This window comes from Peromyscus maniculatus, chromosome 5, assembly GCF_049852395.1.
Source record: "Peromyscus maniculatus bairdii isolate BWxNUB_F1_BW_parent chromosome 5, HU_Pman_BW_mat_3.1, whole genome shotgun sequence".
Classification (NCBI taxonomy): domain Eukaryota; kingdom Metazoa; phylum Chordata; class Mammalia; order Rodentia; family Cricetidae; genus Peromyscus; species Peromyscus maniculatus.
Window position 1 is genome coordinate 57,586,506 of NC_134856.1, and position 21,478 is coordinate 57,607,983.

General features: G+C 67.0%; 7 non-coding genes across 7 annotated transcripts; all 7 read right to left on the reverse strand.

Moving 5' to 3' along the window:
- Positions 1-82: 82 nt before the first annotated feature.
- On the reverse strand, positions 83-201 carry LOC143273583 (5S ribosomal RNA). Its single transcript, XR_013051765.1, has one exon. It is a non-coding gene; the product is annotated as a 5S ribosomal RNA (ribosomal RNA).
- Positions 202-3,481: 3,280 nt separating this feature from the next.
- Positions 3,482-3,600, reverse strand: LOC143273584 (5S ribosomal RNA). The gene has a single exon (XR_013051766.1). It is a non-coding gene; the product is annotated as a 5S ribosomal RNA (ribosomal RNA).
- Positions 3,601-6,903: 3,303 nt separating this feature from the next.
- Positions 6,904-7,022, reverse strand: LOC143273585 (5S ribosomal RNA). The gene has a single exon (XR_013051767.1). It is a non-coding gene; the product is annotated as a 5S ribosomal RNA (ribosomal RNA).
- A 3,306-nt stretch (positions 7,023-10,328) lies between these two features.
- Positions 10,329-10,447, reverse strand: LOC143273586 (5S ribosomal RNA). The gene has a single exon (XR_013051768.1). It is a non-coding gene; the product is annotated as a 5S ribosomal RNA (ribosomal RNA).
- A 3,299-nt stretch (positions 10,448-13,746) lies between these two features.
- LOC143273592 (5S ribosomal RNA) lies at positions 13,747-13,865 on the reverse strand. The gene has a single exon (XR_013051774.1). It is a non-coding gene; the product is annotated as a 5S ribosomal RNA (ribosomal RNA).
- Positions 13,866-17,155: 3,290 nt separating this feature from the next.
- LOC143273587 (5S ribosomal RNA) lies at positions 17,156-17,274 on the reverse strand. The gene has a single exon (XR_013051769.1). It is a non-coding gene; the product is annotated as a 5S ribosomal RNA (ribosomal RNA).
- A 3,303-nt stretch (positions 17,275-20,577) lies between these two features.
- Positions 20,578-20,696, reverse strand: LOC143273593 (5S ribosomal RNA). Its single transcript, XR_013051776.1, has one exon. It is a non-coding gene; the product is annotated as a 5S ribosomal RNA (ribosomal RNA).
- Between the last annotated feature and the right edge of the window lie 782 nt (positions 20,697-21,478).

Sequence of the window (21,478 nt, forward strand, 5' to 3'; positions counted from 1 at the left end):
GGGGTCCCGGGGCCCGCCCCATGGGGGCCCGCGGCCGCAAAGGGCCTGCCTTTCAAAGGCCAAAAGGGGCAAAGGCAAAAAAAGCCTACAGCACCCGGTATTCCCAGGCGGTCTCCCATCCAAGTACTAACCAGGCCCGACCCTGCTTAGCTTCCGAGATCAGACGAGATCGGGCGCGTTCAGGGTGGTATGGCCGTAGACGACGGCGCCCGGTCCGCGGAGCCTCAAGAGCCTCACCTCCGCCGCTGCCCTCAGCAGCTCACCCACCCACCCGCCGCCCCGGAGCCCGGCTCGCGCCCCACCCTGAACGCGACGGCACGCCAGCGAGGCCCTCCTCAGCCCTCTGCCCGCGTCCGTGGCCCGTGGTCCGTGGCCCGCAGCGGGGGCCCAGGGCCGGCAGTGGCCAGCGTTTCCCCGGGACCTTCTCCTCTCCCGGTCCTGCTTCATCGGCCGGCGGCACTCTCCCACCGGGCACACCCGGCGGGCCCCTGGCACCTTGGCTCGCCCGCAAGCCTGCTCCTCCCTCTCCCTGGGCCTCGGGCCGGTCCGGTGTGCACGCGCCCGCACCTCCCGCTCCCCCGCTCGGCTTTCCACGGCTGCGGGCGCTGAAGCCTCAGGACCTTCTTCCTTCCAGGGCAGGGGCTGCCTTGGCTCCGCGACTCGCCCCACCCGTTGCCAGGTAGCCAGCCCCTGGTCTTTGGGGCAGGCAGGTTGGAGCCCTCCTCTGACCTGCAGGCCATTTCTGTGCCTTTGGGGGTCCTGGTGGGGAGGTGGAGGTGGGGGGGTGGGGAGTGGGGGTGAGGGTGGCAGGAGGGGTTCGTGGCCCTGCCCGGGCTGCGCTCTGCCACTTTCTTTCCTGGCTTCCCGGGGAGGGGAGGTGCCCAGGGAGGCGCAGGCAAGGCGGCCGGATCCTTCGGGTGGGTCATCCACCCGTCCAGACAGGGTGCTCACCCTCCTGACGGTGCTGCCCCGAGGTGGTGCCTGGACGGATGAGGTGCTCGCACCGACTGTCATCTCTCACCTTGGGGAACTGTCGGCTTCTCCTCCTCCTCCTCCTCCCCCGTTGCTCCTTCCTACTCCTCTTCCTCCTCTCCCCAGGAGACACAGACAGACACAGACAGACACACACACACACAAACACACACACACACACACACGCATGCACAAACACACACGCGCACACACACACACATGCACGCCCATTCACACACCCTTCCCTACCTCCTGGATGGACCTTGGTTCCCTCTCTGGAACTTGGAATGCCAGCTCGTGGGCTCCAGGTTCTGCCCCCACCCCCGCCCCACCCCCACGGAGAACCCGTCCATCCATTCCTCCGTGGCAGAAGCCTCCCTCCCCGGGAAGCGGCGGGGGCGGCGGGGGCGGCGGCGGCGGCGGCGGCGGCGGGGGCCGCGGCGGCGATGATGAGCCGCCCCGCTCAGCCCGCCCGGGAGAAGGGAGAATGTCTCGCTGGAAGGCGCGCAAGATGATCCTGCGCCCATGGGTTTCAGCGAACTTGGAACTTGGGTCTTGGCGCTCTGCGCGTGCACGGTGGGGGCAGAGGCGGGTCCCGTCCGGGCCAGGCGTCTCTTGGACTATCTATCCTCGGTCCCACCCGGCCAGCGGGCCTCCTCCCACCTTGCCTGTGGAGAGGACTGTCCTCTGGAGAGTCCCGGACGAGGAAGGAAGCGTGTGTCTAGGCCCCGACTCCTCGGGAACATCTTCCCTTGCCAATGGATGAGACAGCTCGGGCAGGGCCCTGCAGCCACAAAGTCTGTCTGTCTGTCTGTCTGTCTTCACTGGATGGAGCGAGCACCCGTGCTCTAGCAAGGAGGGACGGCCGCACAGCCAAGCCAGAGCGTACAAAACCAGAGGCACAAACATGCGCACACTCGTGCACACATCCACACCCAGACACGGAGCCCGAGCCTCGCCACACACACATAAACGGGCAAGGATGTCCAGGGCAGGTTGGAACACGGGGCTCTTTGTCGCTCAGCTCCGTGGACGTTGGGGGTAGAGGCGGGTCACGGGGCCAGAATTCTCTTCCTGCCACCCGGCCACCCGGCCACCCGGCCACGCACCCATCCAAAGCTGCCTCCATCAAGGAAGAGCCAAGGGTCTGAGCGGGCGCGACGAAGGTCGCGCGGCTGGACCGGACTGTGTGCCGGGGGTCTGATGGCCTCTCAAACCCCAGCACGGACCCCTCCGCTCTGGGGGACCTGCTTCCGCGACAGACAGAGAATTCCCGAGAATTCCCGCACCGCCGGCGCCTCAGTGGGACAGCGCCTGACCTGTGACTTCCTCTTGCCCTGGGACCACTAGGTTCCAGGTCGGGCCCATCTTGGACCCGGGTGCTCTGCTCGGCCACCGCACTACTGACTGACTCCTCTACTGGCCTGCGCCCAGGCCTTGGCCCCTCGGGTCGGGCTCGGGAAGCAACCAACTGTGGCTCTCTGGCATCCCATCCCACCGGCGACACGCGCAGCCACACCCACGGACACGTCGCAGCCCCCTAGGGCACCGCTTCACGTGGACTCACACTCATGCACGCACACACGTAGACCTCCACACACACGCTCGCCCACACGGAAACACACTCGGCATGTGTGCCCCCGCACACGCACGCACGCACGCAAGCACGCACGCGCACACACACAGACACCCACGCACGAGCCAGGGTGCCTGCAGGCACAGAGGCCCGCGTGCGTGTGCGCCCGCAGGAACACACACACACACACACACACACATACACGTGCGTGAGATACCCCCCCCAACACACAAAACATTCAATGATGCAGGAATGAGGCTACACAGGCACACAGGATGACAATGCGGCCGACCTGAACACACACACACACACACACACACACACACACACACACACACACACGGGCCTACTCACCTATGCACGCACCCAAAGTTAACACACTCAGGGAGGCAGGAAGGCAGGCAGGCAGGCCCGTAGGCACGCCCCTGGGCACCACCACCCTATCCCGTGGGGGCTCCTAGTGGGGGAGGTGGGCGTGGTGGAGGGCTCGGGTGGGAGCCTGGTTCCTCTGGGACTGCTTCCAAGCGGTGGGCTGTGTGGAGGTGGTGGGCGGATCTGTCCCCCCACCCCATCCCCGTGCCGGGACCCGGAGTGTCCTCCTCCCAGACCCCCGCCTGTGGAGCCAGGCAGGCAGCCAGGTGCGATGGAGCCCCGGTTGTTGGAGGGCAAGGCTAGCCTGGGCTGCCTGTCAGGCGAGACCTGCCTCTCTCATGTGAATCTTAGCTTCTTCTGGGGTCCTGGGATCCCCACTCGGGTGTTTCCCCCGGTGGGTTGGCAGCGTGCCTGAGGGCTGCGATGGCCGGGCGAATTGGCAGCCTTGCGGGCGAAGGGGAGGGGGAGGGGGAGGCGGAGGGGTCCCGGGGCCCGCCCCATGGGGGCCCGCGGCCGCAAAGGGCCTGCCTTTCAAAGGCCAAAAGGGGCAAGGGCAAAAAAAGCCTACAGCACCCGGTATTCCCAGGCGGTCTCCCATCCAAGTACTAACCAGGCCCGACCCTGCTTAGCTTCCGAGATCAGACGAGATCGGGCGCGTTCAGGGTGGTATGGCCGTAGACGACGGCGCCCGGTCCGCGGAGCCTCAAGAGCCTCACCTCCGCCGCTGCCCTCAGCAGCTCACCCACCCACCCGCCGCCCCGGAGCCCGGCTCGCGCCCCACCCTGAACGCGACGGCACGCCAGCGAGGCCCTCCTCAGCCCTCTGCCCGCGTCCGTGGCCCGTGGTCCGTGGCCCGCAGCGGGGGCCCAGGGCCGGCAGTGGCCAGCGTTTCCCCGGGACCTTCTCCTCTCCCGGTCCTGCTTCATCGGCCGGCGGCACTCTCCCACCGGGCACACCCGGCGGGCCCCTGGCACCTTGGCTCGCCCGCAAGCCTGCTCCTCCCTCTCCCTGGGCCTCGGGCCGGTCCGGTGTGCACGCGCCCGCACCTCCCGCTCCCCCGCTCGGCTTTCCACGGCTGCGGGCGCTGAAGCCTCAGGACCTTCTTCCTTCCAGGGCAGGGGCTGCCTTGGCTCCGCGACTCGCCCCACCCGTTGCCAGGTAGCCAGCCCCTGGTCTTTGGGGCAGGCAGGTTGGAGCCCTCCTCTGACCTGCAGGCCATTTCTGTGCCTTTGGGGGTCCTGGTGGGGAGGTGGAGGTGGGGGGGTGGGGAGTGGGGGTGAGGGTGGCAGGAGGGGTTCGTGGCCCTGCCCGGGCTGCGCTCTGCCACTTTCTTTCCTGGCTTCCCGGGGAGGGGAGGTGCCCAGGGAGGCGCAGGCAAGGCGGCCGGATCCTTCTGGTGGGTCATCCACCCGTCCAGACAGGGTGCTCACCCTCCTGACGGTGCTGCCCCGAGGTGGTGCCTGGACGGATGGGGTGCTCGCACCGACTGTCATCTCTCACCTTGGGGAACTGTCGGCTTCTCCTCCTCCTCCTCCTCCCCCGTTGCTCCTTCCTACTCCTCTTCCTCCTCTCCCCAGGAGACACAGACAGACACAGACAGACACACACACACACAAACACACACACACACACACACGCATGCACAAACACACACGCGCACACACACACACATGCACGCCCATTCACACACCCTTCCCTACCTCCTGGATGGACCTTGGTTCCCTCTCTGGAACTTGGAATGCCAGCTCGTGGGCTCCAGGTTCTGCCCCCACCCCCGCCCCACCCCCACGGAGAACCCGTCCATCCATTCCTCCGTGGCAGAAGCCTCCCTCCCCGGGAAGCGGCGGGGGCGGCGGGGGCGGCGGCGGCGGCGGCGGCGGGGGCCGCGGCGGCGATGATGAGCCGCCCCGCTCAGCCCGCCCGCCCGGGAGAAGGGAGAATGTCTCGCTGGAAGGCGAGCAAGATGATCCTGCGCCCATGGGTCCCAGCGAACTTGGAACTTGGGTCTTGGCGCTCTGCGCGTGCACGGTGGGGGCAGAGGCGGGTCCCGTCCGGGCCAGGCGTCTCTTGGGCTATCTATCCTCGGTCCCACCCGGCCAGCGGGCCTCCTCCCACCTTGCCTGTGGAGAGGACTGTCCTCTGGAGAGTCCCGGACGAGGAAGGAAGCGTGTGTCTAGGCCCCAACTCCTCGGTTACATCTTCCCTTGCCAATGGATGAGACAGCTCGGGCAGGGCCCTGCAGCCACAAAGTCTGTCTGTCTGTCTGTCTGTCTTCACTGGATGGAGCGAGCACCCGTGCTCTAGCAAGGAGGGACGGCCGCACAGCCAAGCCAGAGCGTACAAAACCAGAGGCACAAACATGCGCACACTCGTGCACACATCCACACCCAGACACGGAGCCCGAGCCTCGCCACACACACATAAACGGGCAAGGATGTCCAGGGCAGGTTGGAACACGGGGCTCTTTGTCGCTCAGCTCCGTGGACGTTGGGGGTAGAGGCGGGTCACGGGGCCAGAATTCTCTTCCTGCCACCCGGCCACCCGGCCACCCGGCCACGCACCCATCCAAAGCTGCCTCCATCAAGGAAGAGCCAAGGGTCTGAGCGGGCGCGACGAAGGTCGCGCGGCTGGACCGGACTGTGTGCCGGGGGTCTGATGGCCTCTCAAACCCCAGCACGGACCCCTCCGCTCTGGGGGACCTGCTTCCGCGACAGACAGAGAATTCCCGAGAATTCCCGCACCGCCGGCGCCTCAGTGGGACAGCGCCTGACCTGTGACTTCCTCTTGCCCTGGGACCACTAGGTTCCAGGTCGGGCCCATCTTGGACCCGGGTGCTCTGCTCGGCCACCGCACTACTGACTGACTCCTCTACTGGCCTGCGCCCAGGCCTTGGCCCCTCGGGTCGGGCTCGGGAAGCAACCAACTGTGGCTCTCTGGCATCCCATCCCACCGGTGACACGCGCAGCCACACCCACGGACACGTCGCAGCCCCCTAGGGCACCGCTTCACGTGGACTCACACTCATGCACGCACACACGTAGACCTCCACACACACGCTCGCCCACACGGAAACACACTCGGCATGTGTGCCCCCGCACACGCACGCACGCACGCAAGCACGCACGCGCACACACACAGACACCCACGCACGAGCCAGGGTGCCTGCAGGCACAGAGGCCCGCGTGCGTGTGCGCCCGCAGGAACACACACACACACACACACACACACACACACACACACACACACATACACGTGCGTGAGATACCCCCCCCAACACACAAAACATTCAATGATGCAGGAATGAGGCTACACAGGCACACAGGATGACAATGCGGCCGACCTGAACACACACACACACACACACACACACACACACACACACACACACACACGGGCCTACTCACCTATGCACGCACCCAAAGTTAACACACTCAGGGAGGCAGGAAGGCAGGCAGGCAGGCCCGTAGGCACGCCCCTGGGCACCACCACCCTATCCCGTGGGGGCTCCTAGTGGGGGAGGTGGGCGTGGTGGAGGGCTCGGGTGGGAGCCTGGTTCCTCTGGGACTGCTTCCAAGCGGTGGGCTGTGTGGAGGTGGTGGGCGGATCTGTCCCCCCACCCCATCCCCGTGCCGGGACCCGGAGTGTCCTCCTCCCAGACCCCCGCCTGTGGAGCCAGGCAGGCAGCCAGGTGCGATGGAGCCCCGGTTGTTGGAGGGCAAGGCTAGCCTGGGCTGCCTGTCAGGCGAGACCTGCCTCTCTCATGTGAATCTTAGCTTCTTCTGGGGTCCTGGGATCCCCACTCGGGTGTTTCCCCCGGTGGGTTGGCAGCGTGCCTGAGGGCTGCGATGGCCGGGCGAATTGGCAGCCTTGCGGGCGAAGGGGAGGGGGAGGGGGAGGCGGAGGGGTCCCGGGGCCCGCCCCATGGGGGCCCGCGGCCGCAAAGGGCCTGCCTTTCAAAGGCCAAAAGGGGCAAGGGCAAAAAAAGCCTACAGCACCCGGTATTCCCAGGCGGTCTCCCATCCAAGTACTAACCAGGCCCGACCCTGCTTAGCTTCCGAGATCAGACGAGATCGGGCGCGTTCAGGGTGGTATGGCCGTAGACGACGGCGCCCGGTCCGCGGAGCCTCAAGAGCCTCACCTCCGCCGCTGCCCTCAGCAGCTCACCCACCCACCCGCCGCCCCGGAGCCCGGCTCGCGCCCCACCCTGAACGCGACGGCACGCCAGCGAGGCCCTCCTCAGCCCTCTGCCCGCGTCCGTGGCCCGTGGTCCGTGGCCCGCAGCGGGGGCCCAGGGCCGGCAGTGGCCAGCGTTTCCCCGGGACCTTCTCCTCTCCCGGTCCTGCTTCATCGGCCGGCGGCACTCTCCCACCGGGCACACCCGGCGGGCCCCTGGCACCTTGGCTCGCCCGCAAGCCTGCTCCTCCCTCTCCCTGGGCCTCGGGCCGGTCCGGTGTGCACGCGCCCGCACCTCCCGCTCCCCCGCTCGGCTTTCCACGGCTGCGGGCGCTGAAGCCTCAGGACCTTCTTCCTTCCAGGGCAGGGGCTGCCTTGGCTCCGCGACTCGCCCCACCCGTTGCCAGGTAGCCAGCCCCTGGTCTTTGGGGCAGGCAGGTTGGAGCCCTCCTCTGACCTGCAGGCCATTTCTGTGCCTTTGGGGGTCCTGGTGGGGAGGTGGAGGTGGGGGGGTGGGGAGTGGGGGTGAGGGTGGCAGGAGGGGTTCGTGGCCCTGCCCGGGCTGCGCTCTGCCACTTTCTTTCCTGGCTTCCCGGGGAGGGGAGGTGCCCAGGGAGGCGCAGGCAAGGCGGCCGGATCCTTCTGGTGGGTCATCCACCCGTCCAGACAGGGTGCTCACCCTCCTGACGGTGCTGCCCCGAGGTGGTGCCTGGACGGATGGGGTGCTCGCACCGACTGTCATCTCTCACCTTGGGGAACTGTCGGCTTCTCCTCCTCCTCCTCCTCCTCCCCCGTTGCTCCTTCCTACTCCTCTTCCTCCTCTCCCCAGGAGACACAGACAGACACAGACAGACACACACACACACAAACACACACACACACACACACGCATGCACAAACACACACGCGCACACACACACACATGCACGCCCATTCACACACCCTTCCCTACCTCCTGGATGGACCTTGGTTCCCTCTCTGGAACTTGGAATGCCAGCTCGTGGGCTCCAGGTTCTGCCCCCACCCCCGCCCCACCCCCACGGAGAACCCGTCCATCCATTCCTCCGTGGCAGAAGCCTCCCTCCCCGGGAAGCGGCGGGGGCGGCGGGGGCGGCGGCGGCGGCGGCGGCGGGGGCCGCGGCGGCGATGATGAGCCGCCCCGCTCAGCCCGCCCGCCCGGGAGAAGGGAGAATGTCTCGCTGGAAGGCGAGCAAGATGATCCTGCGCCCATGGGTCCCAGCGAACTTGGAACTTGGGTCTTGGCGCTCTGCGCGTGCACGGTGGGGGCAGAGGCGGGTCCCGTCCGGGCCAGGCGTCTCTTGGGCTATCTATCCTCGGTCCCACCCGGCCAGCGGGCCTCCTCCCACCTTGCCTGTGGAGAGGACTGTCCTCTGGAGAGTCCCGGACGAGGAAGGAAGCGTGTGTCTAGGCCCCAACTCCTCGGTTACATCTTCCCTTGCCAATGGATGAGACAGCTCGGGCAGGGCCCTGCAGCCACAAAGTCTGTCTGTCTGTCTGTCTGTCTTCACTGGATGGAGCGAGCACCCGTGCTCTAGCAAGGAGGGACGGCCGCACAGCCAAGCCAGAGCGTACAAAACCAGAGGCACAAACATGCGCACACTCGTGCACACATCCACACCCAGACACGGAGCCCGAGCCTCGCCACACACACATAAACGGGCAAGGATGTCCAGGGCAGGTTGGAACACGGGGCTCTTTGTCGCTCAGCTCCGTGGACGTTGGGGGTAGAGGCGGGTCACGGGGCCAGAATTCTCTTCCTGCCACCCGGCCACCCGGCCACCCGGCCACGCACCCATCCAAAGCTGCCTCCATCAAGGAAGAGCCAAGGGTCTGAGCGGGCGCGACGAAGGTCGCGCGGCTGGACCGGACTGTGTGCCGGGGGTCTGATGGCCTCTCAAACCCCAGCACGGACCCCTCCGCTCTGGGGGACCTGCTTCCGCGACAGACAGAGAATTCCCGAGAATTCCCGCACCGCCGGCGCCTCAGTGGGACAGCGCCTGACCTGTGACTTCCTCTTGCCCTGGGACCACTAGGTTCCAGGTCGGGCCCATCTTGGACCCGGGTGCTCTGCTCGGCCACCGCACTACTGACTGACTCCTCTACTGGCCTGCGCCCAGGCCTTGGCCCCTCGGGTCGGGCTCGGGAAGCAACCAACTGTGGCTCTCTGGCATCCCATCCCACCGGTGACACGCGCAGCCACACCCACGGACACGTCGCAGCCCCCTAGGGCACCGCTTCACGTGGACTCACACTCATGCACGCACACACGTAGACCTCCACACACACGCTCGCCCACACGGAAACACACTCGGCATGTGTGCCCCCGCACACGCACGCACGCACGCAAGCACGCACGCGCACACACACAGACACCCACGCACGAGCCAGGGTGCCTGCAGGCACAGAGGCCCGCGTGCGTGTGCGCCCGCAGGAACACACACACACACACACACACACACACACACACACACACACACATACACGTGCGTGAGATACCCCCCCCAACACACAAAACATTCAATGATGCAGGAATGAGGCTACACAGGCACACAGGATGACAATGCGGCCGACCTGAACACACACACACACACACACACACACACACACACACACACACACACACGGGCCTACTCACCTATGCACGCACCCAAAGTTAACACACTCAGGGAGGCAGGAAGGCAGGCAGGCAGGCCCGTAGGCACGCCCCTGGGCACCACCACCCTATCCCGTGGGGGCTCCTAGTGGGGGAGGTGGGCGTGGTGGAGGGCTCGGGTGGGAGCCTGGTTCCTCTGGGACTGCTTCCAAGCGGTGGGCTGTGTGGAGGTGGTGGGCGGATCTGTCCCCCCACCCCATCCCCGTGCCGGGACCCGGAGTGTCCTCCTCCCAGACCCCCGCCTGTGGAGCCAGGCAGGCAGCCAGGTGCGATGGAGCCCCGGTTGTTGGAGGGCAAGGCTAGCCTGGGCTGCCTGTCAGGCGAGACCTGCCTCTCTCATGTGAATCTTAGCTTCTTCTGGGGTCCTGGGATCCCCACTCGGGTGTTTCCCCCGGTGGGTTGGCAGCGTGCCTGAGGGCTGCGATGGCCGGGCGAATTGGCAGCCTTGCGGGCGAAGGGGAGGGGGAGGGGGAGGCGGAGGGGTCCCGGGGCCCGCCCCATGGGGGCCCGCGGCCGCAAAGGGCCTGCCTTTCAAAGGCCAAAAGGGGCAAGGGCAAAAAAAGCCTACAGCACCCGGTATTCCCAGGCGGTCTCCCATCCAAGTACTAACCAGGCCCGACCCTGCTTAGCTTCCGAGATCAGACGAGATCGGGCGCGTTCAGGGTGGTATGGCCGTAGACGACGGCGCCCGGTCCGCGGAGCCTCAAGAGCCTCACCTCCGCCGCTGCCCTCAGCAGCTCACCCACCCACCCGCCGCCCCGGAGCCCGGCTCGCGCCCCACCCTGAACGCGACGGCACGCCAGCGAGGCCCTCCTCAGCCCTCTGCCCGCGTCCGTGGCCCGTGGTCCGTGGCCCGCAGCGGGGGCCCAGGGCCGGCAGTGGCCAGCGTTTCCCCGGGACCTTCTCCTCTCCCGGTCCTGCTTCATCGGCCGGCGGCACTCTCCCACCGGGCACACCCGGCGGGCCCCTGGCACCTTGGCTCGCCCGCAAGCCTGCTCCTCCCTCTCCCTGGGCCTCGGGCCGGTCCGGTGTGCACGCGCCCGCACCTCCCGCTCCCCCGCTCGGCTTTCCACGGCTGCGGGCGCTGAAGCCTCAGGACCTTCTTCCTTCCAGGGCAGGGGCTGCCTTGGCTCCGCGACTCGCCCCACCCGTTGCCAGGTAGCCAGCCCCTGGTCTTTGGGGCAGGCAGGTTGGAGCCCTCCTCTGACCTGCAGGCCATTTCTGTGCCTTTGGGGGTCCTGGTGGGGAGGTGGAGGTGGGGGGGTGGGGAGTGGGGGTGAGGGTGGCAGGAGGGGTTCGTGGCCCTGCCCGGGCTGCGCTCTGCCACTTTCTTTCCTGGCTTCCCGGGGAGGGGAGGTGCCCAGGGAGGCGCAGGCAAGGCGGCCGGATCCTTCTGGTGGGTCATCCACCCGTCCAGACAGGGTGCTCACCCTCCTGACGGTGCTGCCCCGAGGTGGTGCCTGGACGGATGGGGTGCTCGCACCGACTGTCATCTCTCACCTTGGGGAACTGTCGGCTTCTCCTCCTCCTCCTCCTCCCCCGTTGCTCCTTCCTACTCCTCTTCCTCCTCTCCCCAGGAGACACAGACAGACACAGACAGACACACACACACACAAACACACACACACACACACACGCATGCACAAACACACACGCGCACACACACACACATGCACGCCCATTCACACACCCTTCCCTACCTCCTGGATGGACCTTGGTTCCCTCTCTGGAACTTGGAATGCCAGCTCGTGGGCTCCAGGTTCTGCCCCCACCCCCGCCCCACCCCCACGGAGAACCCGTCCATCCATTCCTCCGTGGCAGAAGCCTCCCTCCCCGGGAAGCGGCGGGGGCGGCGGGGGCGGCGGCGGCGGCGGCGGCGGGGGCCGCGGCGGCGATGATGAGCCGCCCCGCTCAGCCCGCCCGCCCGGGAGAAGGGAGAATGTCTCGCTGGAAGGCGAGCAAGATGATCCTGCGCCCATGGGTCCCAGCGAACTTGGAACTTGGGTCTTGGCGCTCTGCGCGTGCACGGTGGGGGCAGAGGCGGGTCCCGTCCGGGCCAGGCGTCTCTTGGGCTATCTATCCTCGGTCCCACCCGGCCAGCGGGCCTCCTCCCACCTTGCCTGTGGAGAGGACTGTCCTCTGGAGAGTCCCGGACGAGGAAGGAAGCGTGTGTCTAGGCCCCAACTCCTCGGTTACATCTTCCCTTGCCAATGGATGAGACAGCTCGGGCAGGGCCCTGCAGCCACAAAGTCTGTCTGTCTGTCTGTCTGTCTTCACTGGATGGAGCGAGCACCCGTGCTCTAGCAAGGAGGGACGGCCGCACAGCCAAGCCAGAGCGTACAAAACCAGAGGCACAAACATGCGCACACTCGTGCACACATCCACACCCAGACACGGAGCCCGAGCCTCGCCACACACACATAAACGGGCAAGGATGTCCAGGGCAGGTTGGAACACGGGGCTCTTTGTCGCTCAGCTCCGTGGACGTTGGGGGTAGAGGCGGGTCACGGGGCCAGAATTCTCTTCCTGCCACCCGGCCACCCGGCCACCCGGCCACGCACCCATCCAAAGCTGCCTCCATCAAGGAAGAGCCAAGGGTCTGAGCGGGCGCGACGAAGGTCGCGCGGCTGGACCGGACTGTGTGCCGGGGGTCTGATGGCCTCTCAAACCCCAGCACGGACCCCTCCGCTCTGGGGGACCTGCTTCCGCGACAGACAGAGAATTCCCGAGAATTCCCGCACCGCCGGCGCCTCAGTGGGACAGCGCCTGACCTGTGACTTCCTCTTGCCCTGGGACCACTAGGTTCCAGGTCGGGCCCATCTTGGACCCGGGTGCTCTGCTCGGCCACCGCACTACTGACTGACTCCTCTACTGGCCTGCGCCCAGGCCTTGGCCCCTCGGGTCGGGCTCGGGAAGCAACCAACTGTGGCTCTCTGGCATCCCATCCCACCGGTGACACGCGCAGCCACACCCACGGACACGTCGCAGCCCCCTAGGGCACCGCTTCACGTGGACTCACACTCATGCACGCACACACGTAGACCTCCACACACACGCTCGCCCACACGGAAACACACTCGGCATGTGTGCCCCCGCACACGCACGCACGCACGCAAGCACGCACGCGCACACACACAGACACCCACGCACGAGCCAGGGTGCCTGCAGGCACAGAGGCCCGCGTGCGTGTGCGCCCGCAGGAACACACACACACACACACACACACACACACACACACACACACATACACGTGCGTGAGATACCCCCCCCAACACACAAAACATTCAATGATGCAGGAATGAGGCTACACAGGCACACAGGATGACAATGCGGCCGACCTGAACACACACACACACACACACACACACACACACACACACACACACACGGGCCTACTCACCTATGCACGCACCCAAAGTTAACACACTCAGGGAGGCAGGAAGGCAGGCAGGCAGGCCCGTAGGCACGCCCCTGGGCACCACCACCCTATCCCGTGGGGGCTCCTAGTGGGGGAGGTGGGCGTGGTGGAGGGCTCGGGTGGGAGCCTGGTTCCTCTGGGACTGCTTCCAAGCGGTGGGCTGTGTGGAGGTGGTGGGCGGATCTGTCCCCCCACCCCATCCCCGTGCCGGGACCCGGAGTGTCCTCCTCCCAGACCCCCGCCTGTGGAGCCAGGCAGGCAGCCAGGTGCGATGGAGCCCCGGTTGTTGGAGGGCAAGGCTAGCCTGGGCTGCCTGTCAGGCGAGACCTGCCTCTCTCATGTGAATCTTAGCTTCTTCTGGGGTCCTGGGATCCCCACTCGGGTGTTTCCCCCGGTGGGTTGGCAGCGTGCCTGAGGGCTGCGATGGCCGGGCGAATTGGCAGCCTTGCGGGCGAAGGGGAGGGGGAGGGGGAGGCGGAGGGGTCCCGGGGCCCGCCCCATGGGGGCCCGCGGCCGCAAAGGGCCTGCCTTTCAAAGGCCAAAAGGGGCAAGGGCAAAAAAAGCCTACAGCACCCGGTATTCCCAGGCGGTCTCCCATCCAAGTACTAACCAGGCCCGACCCTGCTTAGCTTCCGAGATCAGACGAGATCGGGCGCGTTCAGGGTGGTATGGCCGTAGATGACGGCGCCCGGTCCGCGGAGCCTCAAGAGCCTCACCTCCGCCGCTGCCCTCAGCAGCTCACCCACCCACCCGCCGCCCCGGAGCCCGGCTCGCGCCCCACCCTGAACGCGACGGCACGCCAGCGAGGCCCTCCTCAGCCCTCTGCCCGCGTCCGTGGCCCGTGGTCCGTGGCCCGCAGCGGGGGCCCAGGGCCGGCAGTGGCCAGCGTTTCCCCGGGACCTTCTCCTCTCCCGGTCCTGCTTCATCGGCCGGCGGCACTCTCCCACCGGGCACACCCGGCGGGCCCCTGGCACCTTGGCTCGCCCGCAAGCCTGCTCCTCCCTCTCCCTGGGCCTCGGGCCGGTCCGGTGTGCACGCGCCCGCACCTCCCGCTCCCCCGCTCGGCTTTCCACGGCTGCGGGCGCTGAAGCCTCAGGACCTTCTTCCTTCCAGGGCAGGGGCTGCCTTGGCTCCGCGACTCGCCCCACCCGTTGCCAGGTAGCCAGCCCCTGGTCTTTGGGGCAGGCAGGTTGGAGCCCTCCTCTGACCTGCAGGCCATTTCTGTGCCTTTGGGGGTCCTGGTGGGGAGGTGGAGGTGGGGGGGTGGGGAGTGGGGGTGAGGGTGGCAGGAGGGGTTCGTGGCCCTGCCCGGGCTGCGCTCTGCCACTTTCTTTCCTGGCTTCCCGGGGAGGGGAGGTGCCCAGGGAGGCGCAGGCAAGGCGGCCGGATCCTTCTGGTGGGTCATCCACCCGTCCAGACAGGGTGCTCACCCTCCTGACGGTGCTGCCCCGAGGTGGTGCCTGGACGGATGGGGTGCTCGCACCGACTGTCATCTCTCACCTTGGGGAACTGTCGGCTTCTCCTCCTCCTCCTCCTCCCCCGTTGCTCCTTCCTACTCCTCTTCCTCCTCTCCCCAGGAGACACAGACAGACACAGACAGACAGACACACACACAAACACACACACACACACACACACACGCATGCACAAACACACACGCGCACACACACACACATGCACGCCCATTCACACACCCTTCCCTACCTCCTGGATGGACCTTGGTTCCCTCTCTGGAACTTGGAATGCCAGCTCGTGGGCTCCAGGTTCTGCCCCCACCCCCGCCCCACCCCCACGGAGAACCCGTCCATCCATTCCTCCGTGGCAGAAGCCTCCCTCCCCGGGAAGCGGCGGGGGCGGCGGGGGCGGCGGCGGCGGCGGCGGCGGCGGCGGCGGGGGCCGCGGCGGCGATGATGAGCCGCCCCGCTCAGCCCGCCCGGGAGAAGGGAGAATGTCTCGCTGGAAGGCGCGCAAGATGATCCTGCGCCCATGGGTTTCAGCGAACTTGGAACTTGGGTCTTGGCGCTCTGCGCGTGCACGGTGGGGGCAGAGGCGGGTCCCGTCCGGGCCAGGCGTCTCTTGGGCTATCTATCCTCGGTCCCACCCGGCCAGCGGGCCTCCTCCCACCTTGCCTGTGGAGAGGACTGTCCTCTGGAGAGTCCCGGACGAGGAAGGAAGCGTGTGTCTAGGCCCCAACTCCTCGGTTACATCTTCCCTTGCCAATGGATGAGACAGCTCGGGCAGGGCCCTGCAGCCACAAAGTCTGTCTGTCTGTCTGTCTGTCTGTCTGTCTTCACTGGATGGAGCGAGCACCCGTGCTCTAGCAAGGAGGGACGGCCGCACAGCCAAGCCAGAGCGTACAAAACCAGAGGCACAAACATGCGCACACTCGTGCACACATCCACACCCAGACACGGAGCCCGAGCCTCGCCACACACACATAAACGGGCAAGGATGTCCAGGGCAGGTTGGAACACGGGGCTCTTTGTCGCTCAGCTCCGTGGACGTTGGGGGTAGAGGCGGGTCACGGGGCCAGAATTCTCTTCCTGCCACCTGGCCACCCGGCCACCCGGCCACGCACCCATCCAAAGCTGCCTCCATCAAGGAAGAGCCAAGGGTCTGAGCGGGCGCGACGAAGGTCGCGCGGCTGGACCGGACTGTGTGCCGGGGGTCTGATGGCCTCTCAAACCCCAGCACGGACCCCTCCGCTCTGGGGGACCTGCTTCCGCGACAGACAGAGAATTCCCGAGAATTCCCGCACCGCCGGCGCCTCAGTGGGACAGCGCCTGACCTGTGACTTCCTCTTGCCCTGGGACCACTAGGTTCCAGGTCGGGCCCATCTTGGACCCGGGTGCTCTGCTCGGCCACCGCACTACTGACTGACTCCTCTACTGGCCTGCGCCCAGGCCTTGGCCCCTCGGGTCGGGCTCGGGAAGCAACCAACTGTGGCTCTCTGGCATCCCATCCCACCGGCGACACGCGCAGCCACACCCACGGACACGTCGCAGCCCCCTAGGGCACCGCTTCACGTGGACTCACACTCATGCACGCACACACGTAGACCTCCACACACACGCTCGCCCACACGGAAACACACTCGGCATGTGTGCCCCCGCACATGCACGCACGCACGCAAGCACGCACGCGCACACACACAGACACCCACGCACGAGCCAGGGTGCCTGCAGGCACAGAGGCCCGCGTGCGTGTGCGCCCGCAGGAACACACACACACACACACACACACACACACATACACGTGCGTGAGATACCCCCCCCAACACACAAAACATTCAATGATGCAGGAATGAGGCTACACAGGCACACAGGATGACAATGCGGCCGACCTGAACACACACACACACACACACACACACACACACGGGCCTACTCACCTATGCACGCACCCAAAGTTAACACACTCAGGGAGGCAGGAAGGCAGGCAGGCAGGCCCGTAGGCACGCCCCTGGGCACCACCACCCTATCCCGTGGGGGCTCCTAGTGGGGGAGGTGGGCGTGGTGGAGGGCTCGGGTGGGAGCCTGGTTCCTCTGGGACTGCTTCCAAGCGGTGGGCTGTGTGGAGGTGGTGGGCGGATCTGTCCCCCCACCCCATCCCCGTGCCGGGACCCGGAGTGTCCTCCTCCCAGACCCCCGCCTGTGGAGCCAGGCAGGCAGCCAGGTGCGATGGAGCCCCGGTTGTTGGAGGGCAAGGCTAGCCTGGGCTGCCTGTCAGGCGAGACCTGCCTCTCTCATGTGAATCTTAGCTTCTTCTGGGGTCCTGGGATCCCCACTCGGGTGTTTCCCCCGGTGGGTTGGCAGCGTGCCTGAGGGCTGCGATGGCCGGGCGAATTGGCAGCCTTGCGGGCGAAGGGGAGGGGGAGGGGGAGGCGGAGGGGTCCCGGGGCCCGCCCCATGGGGGCCCGCGGCCGCAAAGGGCCTGCCTTTCAAAGGCCAAAAGGGGCAAAGGCAAAAAAAGCCTACAGCACCCGGTATTCCCAGGCGGTCTCCCATCCAAGTACTAACCAGGCCCGACCCTGCTTAGCTTCCGAGATCAGACGAGATCGGGCGCGTTCAGGGTGGTATGGCCGTAGACGACGGCGCCCGGTCCGCGGAGCCTCAAGAGCCTCACCTCCGCCGCTGCCCTCAGCAGCTCACCCACCCACCCGCCGCCCCGGAGCCCGGCTCGCGCCCCACCCTGAACGCGACGGCACGCCAGCGAGGCCCTCCTCAGCCCTCTGCCCGCGTCCGTGGCCCGTGGTCCGTGGCCCGCAGCGGGGGCCCAGGGCCGGCAGTGGCCAGCGTTTCCCCGGGACCTTCTCCTCTCCCGGTCCTGCTTCATCGGCCGGCGGCACTCTCCCACCGGGCACACCCGGCGGGCCCCTGGCACCTTGGCTCGCCCGCAAGCCTGCTCCTCCCTCTCCCTGGGCCTCGGGCCGGTCCGGTGTGCACGCGCCCGCACCTCCCGCTCCCCCGCTCGGCTTTCCACGGCTGCGGGCGCTGAAGCCTCAGGACCTTCTTCCTTCCAGGGCAGGGGCTGCCTTGGCTCCGCGACTCGCCCCACCCGTTGCCAGGTAGCCAGCCCCTGGTCTTTGGGGCAGGCAGGTTGGAGCCCTCCTCTGACCTGCAGGCCATTTCTGTGCCTTTGGGGGTCCTGGTGGGGAGGTGGAGGTGGGGGGGTGGGGAGTGGGGGTGAGGGTGGCAGGAGGGGTTCGTGGCCCTGCCCGGGCTGCGCTCTGCCACTTTCTTTCCTGGCTTCCCGGGGAGGGGAGGTGCCCAGGGAGGCGCAGGCAAGGCGGCCGGATCCTTCGGGTGGGTCATCCACCCGTCCAGACAGGGTGCTCACCCTCCTGACGGTGCTGCCCCGAGGTGGTGCCTGGACAGATGAGGTGCTCGCACCGACTGTCATCTCTCACCTTGGGGAACTGTCGGCTTCTCCTCCTCCTCCTCCTCCCCCGTTGCTCCTTCCTACTCCTCTTCCTCCTCTCCCCAGGAGACACAGACAGACACAGACAGACAGACACACACACAAACACACACACACACACACACGCATGCACAAACACACACGCGCACACACACACACATGCACGCCCATTCACACACCCTTCCCTACCTCCTGGATGGACCTTGGTTCCCTCTCTGGAACTTGGAATGCCAGCTCGTGGGCTCCAGGTTCTGCCCCCACCCCCGCCCCACCCCCACGGAGAACCCGTCCATCCATTCCTCCGTGGCAGAAGCCTCCCTCCCCGGGAAGCGGCGGGGGCGGCGGGGGCGGCGGCGGCGGCGGCGGCGGGGGCCGCGGCGGCGATGATGAGCCGCCCCGCTCAGCCCGCCCGCCCGGGAGAAGGGAGAATGTCTCGCTGGAAGGCGAGCAAGATGATCCTGCGCCCATGGGTCCCAGCGAACTTGGAACTTGGGTCTTGGCGCTCTGCGCGTGCACGGTGGGGGCAGAGGCGGGTCCCGTCCGGGCCAGGCGTCTCTTGGGCTATCTATCCTCGGTCCCACCCGGCCAGCGGGCCTCCTCCCACCTTGCCTGTGGAGAGGACTGTCCTCTGGAGAGTCCCGGACGAGGAAGGAAGCGTGTGTCTAGGCCCCAACTCCTCGGTTACATCTTCCCTTGCCAATGGATGAGACAGCTCGGGCAGGGCCCTGCAGCCACAAAGTCTGTCTGTCTGTCTGTCTGTCTGTCTTCACTGGATGGAGCGAGCACCCGTGCTCTAGCAAGGAGGGACGGCCGCACAGCCAAGCCAGAGCGTACAAAACCAGAGGCACAAACATGCGCACACTCGTGCACACATCCACACCCAGACACGGAGCCCGAGCCTCGCCACACACACATAAACGGGCAAGGATGTCCAGGGCAGGTTGGAACACGGGGCTCTTTGTCGCTCAGCTCCGTGGACGTTGGGGGTAGAGGCGGGTCACGGGGCCAGAATTCTCTTCCTGCCACCCGGCCACCCGGCCACCCGGCCACGCACCCATCCAAAGCTGCCTCCATCAAGGAAGAGCCAAGGGTCTGAGCGGGCGCGACGAAGGTCGCGCGGCTGGACCGGACTGTGTGCCGGGGGTCTGATGGCCTCTCAAACCCCAGCACGGACCCCTCCGCTCTGGGGGACCTGCTTCCGCGACAGACAGAGAATTCCCGAGAATTCCCGCACCGCCGGCGCCTCAGTGGGACAGCGCCTGACCTGTGACTTCCTCTTGCCCTGGGACCACTAGGTTCCAGGTCGGGCCCATCTTGGACCCGGGTGCTCTGCTCGGCCACCGCACTACTGACTGACTCCTCTACTGGCCTGCGCCCAGGCCTTGGCCCCTCGGGTCGGGCTCGGGAAGCAACCAACTGTGGCTCTCTGGCATCCCATCCCACCGGTGACACGCGCAGCCACACCCACGGACACGTCGCAGCCCCCTAGGGCACCGCTTCACGTGGACTCACACTCATGCACGCACACACGTAGACCTCCACACACACGCTCGCCCACACGGAAACACACTCGGCATGTGTGCCCCCGCACACGCACGCACGCACGCAAGCACGCACGCGCACACACACAGACACCCACGCACGAGCCAGGGTGCCTGCAGGCACAGAGGCCCGCGTGCGTGTGCGCCCGCAGGAACACACACACACACACACACACACACACACACACACACACACATACACGTGCGTGAGATACCCCCCCCAACACACAAAACATTCAATGATGCAGGAATGAGGCTACACAGGCACACAGGATGACAATGCGGCCGACCTGAACACACACACACACACACACACACACACACACACACACACACACACGGGCCTACTCACCTATGCACGCACCCAAAGTTAACACACTCAGGGAGGCAGGAAGGCAGGCAGGCAGGCCCGTAGGCACGCCCCTGGGCACCACCACCCTATCCCGTGGGGGCTCCTAGTGGGGGAGGTGGGCGTGGTGGAGGGCTCGGGTGGGAGCCTGGTTCCTCTGGGACTGCTTCCAAGCGGTGGGCTGTGTGGAGGTGGTGGGCGGATCTGTCCCCCCACCCCATCCCCGTGCCGGGACCCGGAGTGTCCTCCTCCCAGACCCCCGCCTGTGGAGCCAGGCAGGCAGCCAGGTGCGATGGAGCCCCGGTTGTTGGAGGGCAAGGCTAGCCTGGGCTGCCTGTCAGGCGAGACCTGCCTCTCTCATGTGAATCTTAGCTTCTTCTGGGGTCCTGGGATCCCCACTCGGGTGTTTCCCCCGGTGGGTTGGCAGCGTGCCTGAGGGCTGCGATGGCCGGGCGAATTGGCAGCCTTGCGGGCGAAGGGGAGGGGGAGGGGGAGGCGGAGGGGTCCCGGGGCCCGCCCCATGGGGGCCCGCGGCCGCAAAGGGCCTGCCTTTCAAAGGCCAAAAGGGGCAAGGGCAAAAAAAGCCTACAGCACCCGGTATTCCCAGGCGGTCTCCCATCCAAGTACTAACCAGGCCCGACCCTGCTTAGCTTCCGAGATCAGACGAGATCGGGCGCGTTCAGGGTGGTATGGCCGTAGATGACGGCGCCCGGTCCGCGGAGCCTCAAGAGCCTCACCTCCGCCGCTGCCCTCAGCAGCTCACCCACCCACCCGCCGCCCCGGAGCCCGGCTCGCGCCCCACCCTGAACGCGACGGCACGCCAGCGAGGCCCTCCTCAGCCCTCTGCCCGCGTCCGTGGCCCGTGGTCCGTGGCCCGCAGCGGGGGCCCAGGGCCGGCAGTGGCCAGCGTTTCCCCGGGACCTTCTCCTCTCCCGGTCCTGCTTCATCGGCCGGCGGCACTCTCCCACCGGGCACACCCGGCGGGCCCCTGGCACCTTGGCTCGCCCGCAAGCCTGCTCCTCCCTCTCCCTGGGCCTCGGGCCGGTCCGGTGTGCACGCGCCCGCACCTCCCGCTCCCCCGCTCGGCTTTCCACGGCTGCGGGCGCTGAAGCCTCAGGACCTTCTTCCTTCCAGGGCAGGGGCTGCCTTGGCTCCGCGACTCGCCCCACCCGTTGCCAGGTAGCCAGCCCCTGGTCTTTGGGGCAGGCAGGTTGGAGCCCTCCTCTGACCTGCAGGCCATTTCTGTGCCTTTGGGGGTCCTGGTGGGGAGGTGGAGGTGGGGGGGTGGGGAGTGGGGGTGAGGGTGGCAGGAGGGGTTCGTGGCCCTGCCCGGGCTGCGCTCTGCCACTTTCTTTCCTGGCTTCCCGGGGAGGGGAGGTGCCCAGGGAGGCGCAGGCAAGGCGGCCGGATCCTTCTGGTGGGTCATCCACCCGTCCAGACAGGGTGCTCACCCTCCTGACGGTGCTGCCCCGAGGTGGTGCCT